This window comes from Somniosus microcephalus, chromosome 3 (assembly GCF_052327205.1).
Source record: "Somniosus microcephalus isolate GS21.2 chromosome 3, FLI_Smic_1.0, whole genome shotgun sequence".
Taxonomy (NCBI): domain Eukaryota; kingdom Metazoa; phylum Chordata; class Chondrichthyes; order Squaliformes; family Somniosidae; genus Somniosus; species Somniosus microcephalus.
The window spans coordinates 97,072,154-97,087,629 of record NC_140989.1 but is presented as its reverse complement, the minus strand read 5'-3'; the positions used below and the strand labels follow the sequence as shown (position 1 = coordinate 97,087,629).

At 44.4% G+C, this 15,476-nt stretch overlaps 1 pseudogene; it reads left to right on the top strand.

The window, feature by feature from the left end:
- LOC147121225 (uncharacterized) overlaps positions 1–13,259 on the top strand; it is a 77,015-nt pseudogene extending 63,756 nt beyond the window's left edge.
- The last annotated feature ends 2,217 nt before the right edge of the window (positions 13,260–15,476 follow it).

Here is a 15,476-nt window from a genome sequence, read left to right as displayed (position 1 = left end):
ACACACTCCCAATCTCTCTCTCTCACACTCCCAATCTCTCTCTCTCTCACACTCCCAATCTCTCTCTCTCTCTCTCACTCCCAATCTCTCTCTCTCTCACTCCCAATCTCTCTCTCTCTCACTCCCAATCTCTCTCCTCTCCACACTCCCAATCTCTCCAATTCCAATTCCAATTCAATTAAAATGCTTTATTGGCATGAAAGTTTACAGAGAACCATATTGCCAAAGCTTACATAGCAAAAAGGTACAGTTTTCCAACATTCTCTCTCTCTCTCTCACACTCCCAATCTCTCTCTCTCTCTCACACTCCCAATCTCTCTCTCACACTCCCAATCTCTCTCTCTCTCACACTCCCAGTCTCTCTCTCACTCCCAATCTCTCTCACTCTCACACTCCCAATCTCTCACTCTCTCTCTCTCCTTCCCTCTCTTCTGTCTCTCTCTCCTTCCCTCTCTTTCTCTCTCCTTCCTCTCTTTCTCTCTCCTTCCCTCTCTCTCCTTCCCTCTCTCTCCTTCCCTCTCTCTCCTTCCCTCTCTCTTCTCCTTCCATCTCTCTCTCTCTTTCTTCCATCTCTCTCTCTCTCTCTCCTTCCTCTCTCGCTCACACTTCCAATCTCTCTCTCACACTTCCCAGTCTCTCTCTCACACTCCCAATCTCTCTCTCTCTCACATTTCCAATCTCTCTCTCTCTCACATTTCCAATCTCTCTCTCTCCTCAACACTCCCAATCTCTCTCTCTTACACTCCCAATCTCTCTCACTCTCACACTCCCAATCTCTCTCTCTCTCTCACACTCCCAATCTCTCTCTCTCACTCCCAATCTCTCGCTCTCTCTCACTCCCAATCTCTCTCTCTCTCACTCCCAATCTCTCTCTCTCTCACTCCCAATCTCTCTCTCTCTCACACTCCCAAACTCTCTCTCTCTCTCTCTCACACTCCCAATCTCTCTCTCTCACACTCCCAATCTCTCTCTCTCTCACACTCCCAATCTCTCTCTCTCTCTCTCACTCCCAATCTCTCTCTCTCTCACTCCCAATCTCTCTCTCTCTCACTCCCAATCTCTCTCTCTCACACTCCCAATCTCTCTCTCTCTCTCACACTCCCAATCTCCTCTCTCTCTCTCACACTCCCAGTCTCTCTCGCTCACACTTCCAATCTCTCTCTCACACTTCCCAGTCTCTCTCTCTCACACTCCCAATCTCTCTCTCTCTCACATTCCAATCTCTCTCTCTCTCACATTTCCAATCTCTCTCTCTCTCACACTCCCAATCTCTCTCTCTTACACTCCCAATCTCTCTCTCTCTCACACTCCCAATCTCTCTCTCTCTCTCACACTCCCAATCTCTCTCTCTCACTCCCAATCCTCTCGCTCTCTTCTCACTCCCAATCTCTCTCTCTCTCACTCCCAATCTCTCTCTCTCTCACTCCAATCTCTCTCTCTCTCACTCCCAATCTCTCTCTCTCTCACACTCCCAATCTCTCTCTCTCTCACACTCCCAATCTCTCTCTCTCACACTCCCAATCTCTCTCTCTCTCACACTCCCAATCTCTCTCTCTCTCTCTCACTCCCAATCTCTCTCTCTCTCACTCCCAATCTCTCTCTCTCTCACTCCCAATCTCTCTCTCTCACACTCCCAATCTCTCCAATTCCAATTCCAATTCCAATTAAAATGCTTTATTGGCATGAAAGTTTACAGAGAACCATATTGCCAAAGCTTACATAGCAAAAAGGTACAGTTTTCCAACATTCTCTTCTCTCTCTACTCACACTCCCAATCTCTCTCTCTCTCTTCACACTCCCAATCTCTCTCTCACACTCCCAATCTCTCTCTCTCTCACACTCCCAGTCTCTCTCTCACTCCCAATCTCTCTCACTCTCACACTCCCAATCTCTCACTCTCTCTCTCTCCTTCCCTCTCTCTGTCTCTCTCTCCTTCCCTCTCTTTCTCTCTCCTTCCCTCTCTTTCTCTCTCCTTCCCTCTCTCTCCTTCCCTCTCTCTCCTTCCCTCTCTCTCCTTCCCTCTCTCTCTCTCCTTCCATCTCTCTCTCTCTTTCCTTCCATCTCTCTCTCTCTCTCCTTCCCTCTCTCGCTCACACTTCCAATCTCTCTCTCACACTTCCCAGTCTCTCTCTCACACTCCCAATCTCTCTCTCTCTCACATTTCCAATCTCTCTCTCTCTCACATTTCCAATCTCTCTCTCTCTCACACTCCCAATCTCTCTCTCTTACACTCCCAATCTCTCTCTCTCTCACACTCCCAATCTCTCTCTCTCTCTCACACTCCCAATCTCTCTCTCTCACTCCCAATCTCTCGCTCTCTCTCACTCCCAATCTCTCTCTCTCTCACTCCCAATCTCTCTCTCTCTCACTCCCAATCTCTCTCTCTCTCACACTCCCAATCTCTCTCTCTCTCTCTCTCACACTCCCAATCTCTCTCTCTCACACTCCCAATCTCTCTCTCTCTCACACTCCCAATCTCTCTCTCTCTCTCACTCCCAATCTCTCTCTCTCTCACTCCCAATCTCTCTCTCTCTCACTCCCAATCTCTCTCTCTCACACTCCCAATCTCTCTCTCTCTCTCACACTCCCAATCTCTCTCTCTCTCACACTCCCAATCTCTCTCTCACACTCCCAATCTCTCTCTCTCTCACACTCCCAGTCTCTCTCTCACTCCCAATCTCTCTCACTCTCACACTCCCAATCTCTCACTCTCTCTCTCTCCTTCCCTCTCTCTGTCTCTCTCTCCTTCCCTCTCTTTCTCTCTCCTTCCCTCTCTTTCACTCTCCTTCCCTCTCTCTCCTTCCCTCTCTCTCCTTCCCTCTCTCTCCTTCCCTCTCTCTCTCTCCTTCCATCTCTCTCTCTCTTTCCTTCCATCTCTCTCTCTCCTTCCCTCTCTCTCTCTCCTTCCCTCTCTCTCTCTCTCTCTCTTTCCCTCTCTCTCATTCCCTCTCTCTCTCTCTCTCCTTCCCTCTCTCTCTTCCCCCCAGTCGCTCCCTCTCTCTCTTCCAACAACAACATGCCCTCAAAAAGCCTCCGCACCGCCGGGCTCCCCCAGCTAGTAGATAATAAAGGAGGATGACAAAAGGGAATACAAAGAGGTTAGGAAAGAAGTTAAATAAAACAATTAGGAAAGCAAAGCAGAATTACAAAATTACATTATCAAGAAATAAAGAAATAAATAGTAAAGTATTCTACAGACACATAAATAGCTAAAGAAAAATCAGGATCGGGATAGGACCACTAAGGGATGCACAAGCTAAATTCCCAGGTATTGACAGTAAAATGGCAGAAATATTGAAGAGTTACTTTGCCACAGTATTTACCAGGGAGACTAACAAGATGGACAAGACATTAGAAGAGATCAAAAATGATAGACATTTCAGATAGAAAGGGGGAGATAATTAATAAACTAATCAAACTTAGAGAGGATAAAACCCCTGGTCCGGATGGATTGTATCCGTGCATATTAAAAGACGTTAGGGAAGAGATAGCAGATGTATTACATATATAACACAATTCATTAGAAAAGGGAATAAGTGCCAGAGGACGAGCGGATGGCTAATGTAATATCTAAACATCATTAGCTTAACATCGGTGGTAGGAAAGATAATGGAATCTTTAATCAAAGATGTAATAGAAAAATATCTAGAAACCAAAAATATAGTAGTCAGCACAGATTTCAAAAGGGAAGGTCATGCTTGACCAACCTTACTGAATTCTTTGAAGATGTAACAAAAAAGAGTAGGCAAGAGTAATGCAGTAGGTGTAATGTATTTGGATTTTCAAAAGTCCTTCAATAAGGTACCACATAGTAGACTCATGACCAAGGTCAGGGCATGTGGAATCGGGGACAGGTAGCAGAATGGATTGCAAGCTGGCTACAAAACAGAGAGTAGGGGTTAAGGGTAGTTGCATAGACTGGAAAAAGGTGGGAAGTGATGTTCCACAAGGATCGGTGCTGGGTCCACTGTTGTTCACAATTTACATTAACAATTTGGACTTGGGAATCAGAAGTACAATTCCTGAAGTTGTAGATGACTCCAAATTGGGGGGTTGTACTTAATACAAAGGAAGATTGCGGCAAAATAAAAGACATTGACCCGTAATTTCCGATTGGAGGCTTCCCGCGTGCGGATGCCTCCTATCGGGAAAAAAATCTCCGAACGTACCGGAAGGCTCCTGAGGTGTGGACACTTCCGCTCCTGGGCCTCTCCAAACTCGAGATGCACAGGGCCCACGTATCCCAGAGGCACATGCAGTTCACAAGCATCCCTGGGACCACGTGGGCCGGGCCGGGCCAGCCAATAGCAGAAGGGAATCTCCCTTCATACTTTTGACCTGTCAAATATATGAATGGAGATCACCCTCCAAAACACAGTAAAACATTAAATAAAGTTTTAAAAAACTATCATATTTTTAAAATGAGTTAAAATTACAATAAATGAAATATTTTGAACGAAAATTAAATTTTTTGAAAAAAATCAAAGTTTTTTACAGGGCTAAAAATAAACTAACCTTTTTTATTTTTAAGTATTTTTGGTAAAAGCAGGCCTTATGCCTGCTTTTACCAGGTGTAAGATTTCTAAGGGTTTTCAGCGGGCGGAGGTTCTGCAGAAAGCAGAACTCTCCCCCCGCAGAGGCCCTTCTCCAGGGCAGGCGTCCAGAGCATTCCTGACAGATCGGAAATACCGGTTTTCAGCATATGCGCGTTGCATGCCTGAAACCAGCATTTCTGATGTCCCTACTGTAATGTATATACCTTTAAGGGGGGAACTATGTTTTACAACTCATGTATACTGCAGTACCGGCAGTGACCACACCTGTATATAGCACTGAGTAGTAATCTGTACAGATCAGTTGCAGTGTGAGCCACGTGGAGTAAACACCTGTTGTACCGTTCTCCGCAGTCTGTGTCTTATTATACACGGACGCAACATTGGCGACGAGGCAGGTTCGAACCTACCTGCAACTCTGCATCACCTCCCGGGGATTGGTTCCTGGAGATCAGTGGATTGGAGGTCAAGGCCAGAGACTCGGGCGTCGACCACGGGCAACCGCCCAGTCATCCAGCAGAAACTCGAGAATTGCGGGGGAGGCTGTCGAGAGCCAGGCTTGGCTTTCCAGTCGAGGTGGTCCAGCGAAACGGGCTGGCAACAGGTAGTGCGCAGACCCTTCCCGGACAGCGGCGGGCTACAGCCCGACCGAGCGGCACAGCAAAGGGCCAAGCAGCATCGACGGGGGGAGAGAGAGAGAGAGGGCAGAGCACACAGGGCACAGCCAGTGTTCAGGGGCCGAGCAGCGTCAGAGAGAGGGAGAGAGAGACGCGCAGAAAACTGCGAGGTGCCGCCATTGCCACGAGGACGGCCGAGAGTGGCGTTGGCAGCAGCGCAGGAGAAGCGCGCAAAACCTACAGGGCGCCACCACTGCCACGAGAACCGCCGGGAGTGGCGTTGGCAGCAGCGGGGGAGGAAGGAAAGCGCGGGAGACGCCATTTTGAGCCATTGGGAGACGCCATTTTAAACCACACCCAAAATGCCGAAGAGTGGTAGTATCACCGCATTTGACAATGAAGTCGAAGATTGGACTAAATATGTCGAACGAATAGAGGTGTACTGCAAGGCAAATGAGGTGTCAGATGACAAGAAAGCGTCGGTATTGTTAAATTTAATGGGTGCAAAGACGTATGGTTTGTTACGAAATCTAGTAACCCCAACGAAGCCAATGGAAAAGAGTTTTGAAGACATAGTAACGATACTAAAGGAACATTTAAACCCCACACCGCTGCTGATAGCAGAAAGATTCAAGTTTCACAAACGGAACCAGCATAAGGATGAAAGCAATGCTGATTATTTAACAGAACTGCGCAAACTATCGAAACACTGCCAGCTTGGAGCGGGACTGGCAGATACCTTAAGGGACAAGTTTGCGTGTGGGCTTCAAAGTGAAGGAACCCAGAAACGGCTTTTATCTGAAAAGGACCTTATGCTGGAAAAGGCTTTCAGCATTGCGGTATCATATGAAGCAGCAGCATGGGGCGATGCAGAGATGCAACAGAGACCGCAAGAATATGGCACAAACGAAATGTCATATGGAACAGAGAAGTGCTATCGCTGCGGCAGAACAACACACGACCAGAATGATTGCTGGTTCAAAGACAAAGTGTGCAGACAGTGTGGAAAAGTAGGACACATAGCACGAGTCTGCAGGTCGGGAAAGAAAACCAGCAATAAGAAACCTACCAAAGGAAAGTACAAGAAGGTACATAAGATGACGGAGAATAGTTCAGACGAACAAAAGAGTGATAACGACTCCGAAAGCAGGGAACTGAGTTGTCTGAAACTACATAATGTGATCACAACGGAGGATCACCGAACCATTTGGGTCACTCTCAAGTTAGCAGGAGTCCAGGTAAAGATGGAATTGGATACAGGGTCAGCCCTAACAGTCATAAACAGATGGGACTACGAGCGGCTATTCTCACACATACCCTTGAGAGACACAAAAATTATTTTGAAGACGTGCACGGGGCAAAAAGTCTACCCCAAAGGAAAAATAAGGGTGACCGTTATATATAACGGTAAGGAAACACCAAAACTAGACCTGTATGTATTGCAAGATGGAGGACCACCATTACTGGGACATGAATGGATCCGGAAAATACAACTGGATTGGTATTCCATACAGGCACTGACTGTGGCTGACAAAAAGGATGACGACGTCACACCTGGGCGACTGTCAAAGATCCTAACTGACGCGAAAGAAGTGTTCCAGCAAGGACTCGGAACACTAAAAGGCATGACAGCGCCGATTAAAATTGAAGAAAACGCAAGCCCAAATTTTTTTAAGGCCAGACCGGTACCTTATGCGATCCGCCCAGCCGTCGAAGCAGAGCTGGAGAGTCTGGAACGTTCAGGTTTACTGTCCAAGGTAGACTGGAGCGAGTGGGCTACACCCATCGTCCCTGTGATGAAAAAGTCATTGAGCAGCACGCCTGGGGAACCAAGGAAGGTTCGCATCTGTGGGGACGTTAAGGTAACAGTGAACCCGGTCCTTCACACCGTACAATATCCACTTCCGCGGATTGAAAATATTTTTGCCTCGCTATCTGGAGGGAAACGCTTCACTAAGATTGATCTGGCCCAGGCGTATCTGCAAATGGAGGTAGAAGAAGCATCAAAAAAAACCTCACAATCAACACCCATAAAGGTCTCTACCAATACAACCGGCTGGTATTCGGGGTAGCATCAGCTCCGGCTATTTGGCAGAGGGCAATGGAACAAGTCCTGCAAGGGATCCCAGGGACCCAGTGTTATTTGGACGACATCCTGGTCACGGGCGAAAATGACAGTGATCAACTTGCCAACCTGGAGCAGGTGCTCACTAGATTGCAGGAATATGGGCTCCGAGCTAACCGCCCCAAATGCGAGTTTTTTAGAAAACAGATCTCGTATTGTGGCCACGTTATCGATAAAGAGGGGTTACATAAGTCCCCAGAGAAGATTGAGGCAGTAGTCAAGGCTCCAGCACCGGAAAATGTGTCACAACTGAGGTCGTTCCTCGGGCTGGTAAACTACTACCATAAGTTCTTGCCAAATTTGTCTACAATAATACACCCACTGAACACCATACAGCAAACTGGGGTGCCATGGAAGTCGAGTGACAAATGTAGATGAGCTTTCCAGAAGAGCAAAACACTAATCACATCAAAAGAGGTATTGGACCATTACAACCCAGCATTACCAATTCAGTTGGCATGTGATGCGTCACCCTACGGCATTGGAGCGGTGCTGTCGCACAAATTCTCGGACGGCTCAGAGAGGCCAATAGCCTTTGCGTCACGATCACTAACCTCAGCTGAGCGTAACTACGCCCAGATTGACAGGGAGGCCCTCAGCCTAGTGTGGGGAGTGAAAAAGTTCAATCACTATCTGCACGGGCAGAAATTCACCTTGCTGACTGATCACCAGCCTCGTCTCCATTTTTAATCCGAAGAAGGGTGTTCCGGTGATGACTGCGCAACGACTACAAAGATGGTCACTTTTTCTAGGGGCGCACCACTATGAGATTGAATATAAGGGCACGAAACAGCATGGAAATGCTGATGGGCTATCACGCCTGCCACTGCCTACTGCGGAGGAAGCACCAGCAGTGGATCCTGTCGAAATATTCCATTCGACTATAGTTGAATACCTACCGGTAACTAACGCTTGTATCGAAAAGGAAACCCGAAATGACCCGACACTGTCTCGGGTATAGGATTTGACGGTGAATGGATGGCCAGCACATGGCGACTCACTGTTGCCAGCATTCTCGACAAGGAGAAAACAGCTGTCAGTGTGCCGGGGGACCTTGATGTGTGGATCCCGAGTGGTAATTCCACCCAAGTTAAGGGATTGAGTGCTCAATGAGCTTCATGAGGGTCATCTGGGAGGGGTAAAAATGAAAAGCCTAGCCAGGGCTTATGTGTGGTGGCCGGGAATCGATAAACAAATCGAGGACCTGACCAAGAGCTGCTCAGGCTGCCAGAAAATCCAAAATGCACCACCACAGGCCCCTCTACACCCATGGGAGTGGCCCTCATCTCCATGGCAACGGGTGCATATTGATTTTGCTGGTCCATTCATGGACTCAATGTTTTTAATAGCCGTGGATGCGCACTCGAAACGGCCTGAGGTCATCAAAATGTCCTCTACCACCACGGAGAAAACTATTGCAGTCCTATGGACCATTTTTGCCAGGAATGGCTTGCCAGAACAGATTTGCTCCGACAACGGACCACAGTTTGTGTCCGAAGAGTTCCGGAGGTTCTTGAAAAAGAATGGGGTAAGGCATTACACATCCGCCCTGTATCATCCAGCCACAAATGGATTGGCTGAGAGGTTCGTACAAACCTTTAAGAAGGCAATAAAGGCTATGTACAATGACAACATTCCGCTGCAGCACAAGGTGGACAATTTCCTGTTCGACACATGCAGTCACCAACCAGGCCTCAGCCATGATGTTCTTTATACGAAGGTTAAGATCTCACCTGGATTTGCTCAGACCAAACGTACGAAGAGATGTTGAGAGTAAGCAATTCCAGTACATCCATGAGAAGCCAACAAGGAGCTTCAATGTAGGGCAACCAGTCTTGGCCCGCGACTACCGAACAGAAAAATGGCAGCCAGGAACGATATGCACACGGCAGGGCCCACTAATGTACACAGTGGATGTTGGGGAGAGCATCGTGAGACGCCATGCTGACCAGATCCTAGAGTCACAGGAACAAGTCAACCCCATGCCTCGCCCATACGTACCCGGTGATGAACCCGACGTACAGGTCGCATCTATCCCAGAAACAGTAGCATCGGAAGCTGATGAACCAACCGACGACAGGGGGCCAGAATCGCCTCCGCACCAAGAGCAAGACACTCGGGAAAGGCGCTATCCAGAAAGGATCAGGAAGCCTCCCCAAAGACTGAATATATAAATAGACTATTTTCAGCTAATGTTGCATGTTAAAAGTGTTAATTGTAATTAGTTTGATATTTAATTGTTAAATGAGTGTTATGGTACTGTTAATCTAAAAGGGGAGGAATTGTAATGTATATACCTTTAAGGGGGGAACTATGTTTTACAGCTCATGTACACTGCAGTACCGGCAGTGACCACACCTGTATATAGCACGGAGAAGTAGTTTGTACAGATCAGTTGCATTGTGAGCCACGTGGAGTAAACACTGTTGTACCGTTCTCCGCAGTCTGTGTCTTATTATACACGGACGCAACACCTACGGGTGTGTACACAGCTCGTACACACCCGCTGGCATCGGAATATACGGCCATAAAAAAACTTGCAAATTGGGCATTTAATTAGCAAATTAGTATCAATACAGCCAAGTATGAGATGATGCATTTTGGTAGGAAGAATAACGAGGCCACATACTGCTTGCATAATGAGAGTCCAAATGGGGTAGAGGAGCAAAGGGATCTAGGGGTACAGATACACAAATCACTAAAAGTAGCAACACAGGTTAATAAGGCCATAAAAAAAGCAAACCAAGCACTGGGGTTAATTTCTAGAGAGATAGAATTGTAAAGCAAGGAAGTCATGTTAAACTTGTATAGAACATTGTTTAGACCACACTTGGAGTACTGTGCACAGTTCTGGTCTCGATATTATAAAAAAGGAGATAGAGGCACTGGAGAAGGTGCAAAAAAGATTCAAGGACACTAGCAGAACTGAGAGGTAATAAATATCAGGAAAGATTGAACAGGCTGGGGCTCTTTTCTCTGGAAAAGGCGGTGGCGGGGGGGAACCTATTAGAGGTCTTTAAGATAATGAAAGGTATTTTAGGGTAGACGTGGAGAAAATGTTTCCACTGTGAGGAAGGACTAAGCAAAGAACATGGCATTTCCCTGCAGGGAAGAATGGAAAAATCTAATGAAGAACCTAGATCTCAGTTTTGATCAGAACAGTACTGGTGGAAGCCTTGGAGCCCATCTACCTGGTTAATGGTGACCAATGGGAGGGAGAGGTATAGTAATGAAGAAAATATTTGAAAAGAATAACACTTAGCCTCACCAACAATATAAATACCTATAGATTCTTAGCAGTGGCAATTTATCTGTAAGCTGAATTCACCCATCTATAAATAAATATGGATATTTTAAACTCTTTTTAAACATCCATTTTTAAATATTACATCAAGCAGTCCTATTCATTTGATCAAGTATCACTGATTTTGCTTTGTAGATTTTCAAATAAATCAAAATAAATATCTAATAATATGCATCAGTAATTAAGTAACAGAATTAACATTTCTTCCCAATCCATATTATCAATAATTCATTTTATACCACGACACAAATGCTGGCGCTTGCCAAAAAACTACTGAAAACATAGCCTGAAACCCACTACATAACATGTACATAACATCTTTCAAAATTATTTATGAAATAGTGCACAAAACCACACTTTGAAGTAACAAAAGGATGAGAATCACAAAGTAAGGTTAAGATATGTTTAGTACAGCTATATTTTTTAAATGCAAAGAAAAGACCGCACAGAAATGAAGTCACAAAATTTGTTGCATTTCGGGAGCTTACGCCACACTCAAAACTACACAGCCTTGAAGCACAGGATCTAAAGAGGTTGTGGTTATTAATACTGTATCCGACAGCCAGACAATATAAAGAGAGAAAAATAGAAAACTGTATCCATGGCAAGTTAATGAAAAACAGCTCTGGGAATACGAGTTCTCCCAATTTAAATTTTTACCCACGTACAAAATCTTAATGCATGGTACAACTGGATAAAATAAAAAGCCTACTTTTGTCACAAAGATCAAAATAAAATCAAAACTGTATTTTTGCACATATTCGATGAAGACAATTATAAAAAAGATAAGAAAATACATTTCTAACTGTAGCTATTAAGCTAGTTTAAAAAGAAATTCCTCTCAATTACTCTGTACCTGATGTATCAAATTAAAGTCAACATAAAAGCATTTATGCACCACAATTAAACATCATGCCACCTTGGATAATGATTGTTTCCAAAATAAGCTTTTCTAACATTTCCCAAAGTCCAATAAGTAAATCTTAAATTACTTTAATTTAAATAAAATAATCAACAGGGTCCTGTCCTCAGGATGTGTAGCTCTTCCCAATTATGATGAAGACCTAATAGCCCATGAGAGAAAATGAAAGGTTAAGTCATCAATTAGATGAACTGCAAATCTCAGACATCCACTGCACAGCCTCAAGGTACATTATTACATCTTTGCTTCTATTATCACAACTATTTTTTGTGCATAAGAAAATACTTGTTCTGTCAGCACCACTTCAAGAACTCCCACTCATCTATAGCAAAAGATCAAGCACAGCATAGTTCACAACAGTGAAATTACTAGTTCCCAGCTTGCTGCCTACAAGCTGTAATTAGCCAGAGACATGTGACATATTTGAATACAATTGAAGTCAACAAGAAATTTGATGGCAAGCAAAATTAAAGATTGCTTATTAATGCAAGAGTTAAACAGTAATTATAGTTTTCCAGCAGATTGAAACATATTAATGATTTGAGGAGTCTGAAGTACTAAATCATAAACAGAAACAAACTATCTTATGAAAGAGAGCGCTTTTACTGTAAGAAACTAACATAAACCAAAATAGAAATTTAAACTGGGTTATTACACTCTTGGAATAACCCACAAGATCTCCTATTCAAAATTCTACAGGATTGAGCTGCAGTTTTAGAAACTAAAATATAGACAAACTAAACGGTATATTGGCCCAGAAATTCGGGTCTCCACGGGTGAGTACGCATGGGGTACTCACCCGTAGGCCCGATGGAAGTGCCGGTTTCCTGCATGCACTGCGCATGCGCGGGAAAACGGCACTTCCGTTCCTCTGAACGAAGGGGTTCAGAGGTCGAACGCATGTGCGGGGGAGGCTGCGCGTGCGCATCAAACTTAGGTTTCTTTTTTACAGGTTTCTCCGGGAACGTAAGCCTGCAGAATTTAGAAATGTAAAAAGCAGGCGTAAGGCCTGCTTTTTACAAGGTAAGTGGTGGATTAATTAAAATTAAAACATTTTTTTTCCACAGGTTTATTATTTTTAAATACTTTAAAGCAAGGTAAGTTTATTTTTAGCCCCGTTAGAATATAAAATTATTTTTTTCAAAAATTTAAATTATTGTTTAAAATAGTTATTTCATGTAATTTAAAGTTTATTTAAAAAATGTGATTTAAAAAAAATTTATTTGAAGGTTTAGTGCTATTTTGGGGCCGTAGTATTTATAAGTCTTGACAGCACTTCCTGTCAGACTTATAAATGGAGCATTCCCTGCTCCGATTGGCTGCCCATGGCCCACGTGATCCCAGGGGACGCATCGAACTAACTGCGCCCCTGGGATACGCAAGCACTGCGCACTGGCAGCTGGACCAGGCCCCAGATCGGAATTCTACGGGAGCCCACAGCTCAAGGGCTGGCGCGGTAGGTAAGTGCAGATCGGGGGCTCGCACCCGCGGGAAGCCCCCGACCCGAATTTCTGGGCCATTATGTTTTAGAAGATCTTGTACAAGTCAGCATTCTTCTATTTTATTTATTATTATTGCTTTGCAGTTCAGGATTAGCATCTTCTGCACTGCAACACTTCCAGTCAAAGATGATAGAAACATGAAACTCATTCAAAGACGTGTTATTCCATATCCCTTGTTAGCACTGAACAAAGAAGGGTTTGCATTGATGACTCCTAATGCAAAACTGAAAAAATAAAAAGGTCAACCAGGTATGAGAATTACAGTAATTTGGTTGTGCAAATCATAACTATGGCATTACTACACAGGAAATATAGGCCGAGGGTGATTATATACTACAAATGGGTTATGTCTCTACAAAAGTGGAATTCCAGATGGATGCACTAAGGATTTGTCCACAATTAGCACATGCCATAACTTGAAGGCCTCAAAATTCTACTGAATATTTTTGGCAAGGGCAGTGGCACACGAAATCCCTATGAATCACAGCACAATCCTAGAGTTCTTCCTATTTCTTACAACCCTCCTTCAGCCATGACAGTCGAATTTCTTGGCTGTGAACTTCAATGTGTTAATTTCACTCCACTCATATGTCCAACAGGAAATACACGGCCAACATAAAGACTACACCAAAAAAAACCTAATCTAGCCGTTAAAGGTTAGTCGGGGTCAGGATTCACCGCAGCAGCATCAATAGAGCTAACTGTAATGATATCAGCAAATAGTGATGTTATTTGCCTGTTTGATTATCATGCCTTACCAGCATAATTGCATGTATTGATTGCTTGTGCCTGACCAGCAGAGGGCATGTGACCGAGACAAGCAAGGCAGTTAGTTTGGTTTAGTTTCAGTTTCGTTCTAGATGCATCACTAGCATCGTGTCTCCTGTAAATGCTGTTATAAAGAGTTGAACAGACTTTAGATTAAAACTCATTCTCTTTCATAAATGTCTCGTCATTGAACCCACAAAGAAATCAATACATGGTGTCAGAAGTGATTGAAAGAGATGAAGAGAAAAAATCTGAAGTTAAATCAGCTCTCCACAGATTAGCAAGCCAAAAGAGAACATCGTTACTTACCATTAGAGAATAGCTAACGAAGTGAAAAATGGAAGGTTTACTCCCACCAGCGACGCTTCAGTTGACAGGTAATGTGGCTGAAAATTGGAGGAGGTTCAAACAACGTGTAGAGTTGTATTTAGCGGCAATCGGAGCTGACGAGCAAAGTGATAATAAGAAATCGTCAGTCTTCTTACATGTCGTGGGTGATGAAGCACTGGAGGTGTATAATAACTTCACATTCGCTGTTGATGGAGACAAAATGAAGCTAGATAAAATAATGGAACAGTTTGAGGCCTACTGCATACCTAAACGTAATGTGATGTTTGAGAGGCACAGATTTTTCACATGTGTACAGAAAACGGGTGAGACTATTGATCAGTATGTGACTGAACTGAGAAACCGAAGCAAAACATGTGAATTTGGGGGACTGACAGACTCGCTGATAAAAGACAGACTGGTGTGTGGTATTCCAGATAATGGTCTAAGGGAAAGACTGCTAAGAGAGCAAGATCTAGACCTGGGAAAAGCCATAGCACTGTGTAGGGCTACAGAGACTGTGAAGTTGCAGGCAAAGGAGCTGTTCAGTGACAGTAGCTGCAACGTGGATGCAGTGAGAATGAACGGACATAAACCGTTTAACAAAAAGAGCGCCAATGTGAAAAAAGAGGCGTGGCCAGCGAACGAAAATGAAAGGGACAATCGAAAGACATGTAGTCGATGCGGTACACAGCATCCACCAAGAAAGTGTCCAGCATATGGTAAAACATGCAATAGTTGCAACAAGAACAACCATTATGCCCGTTGCTGCAAGAACCAAGTGCAACAAAGCAAGGTCCATGCAGTAGATGAAAGCGACATAGAGGAGTTCTATGTAGATGTTGTGTCTGAAAACAAAAAAGAAGAAAGAGACTGGATGTTGACACTAAAAGTGAATGACATACACATTCCATTTAAATTGGATACTGGAGCACAAGTTAATGTGATAGCAGAGACTGATTTTAAGAAAATTAGACCCAGACCAAAGATACATGGAATAAAAGTGAAAGTGACAGGATACTCAGGTACTGATATACCAGTGAAAGGAAGATGCATTGTCAAAGTGACACACAAGGACAGAGAGCACACGTTAGCATTAATCGTGGTGCCAAAGGATGTGCAAGCCATACTAGGTTTAAAAGCCTGTGAGAGACTGAACCTGGTAAAGAGGGTCCTCGTTGTGGAAAGCGAAGGAGAGACAGTCTATGATGAACTGAATGTTGCGTACACACCGGGTAAACTGATGTATACAGCAGACACATTGTCCAGAGCTGTTGGCCCAGGAGAGCCCGCAAACACAGTGAAAAGACTGATGTACAAGGCAAAAGACAGTGGAACTGACTTCTACCAGAGCATGC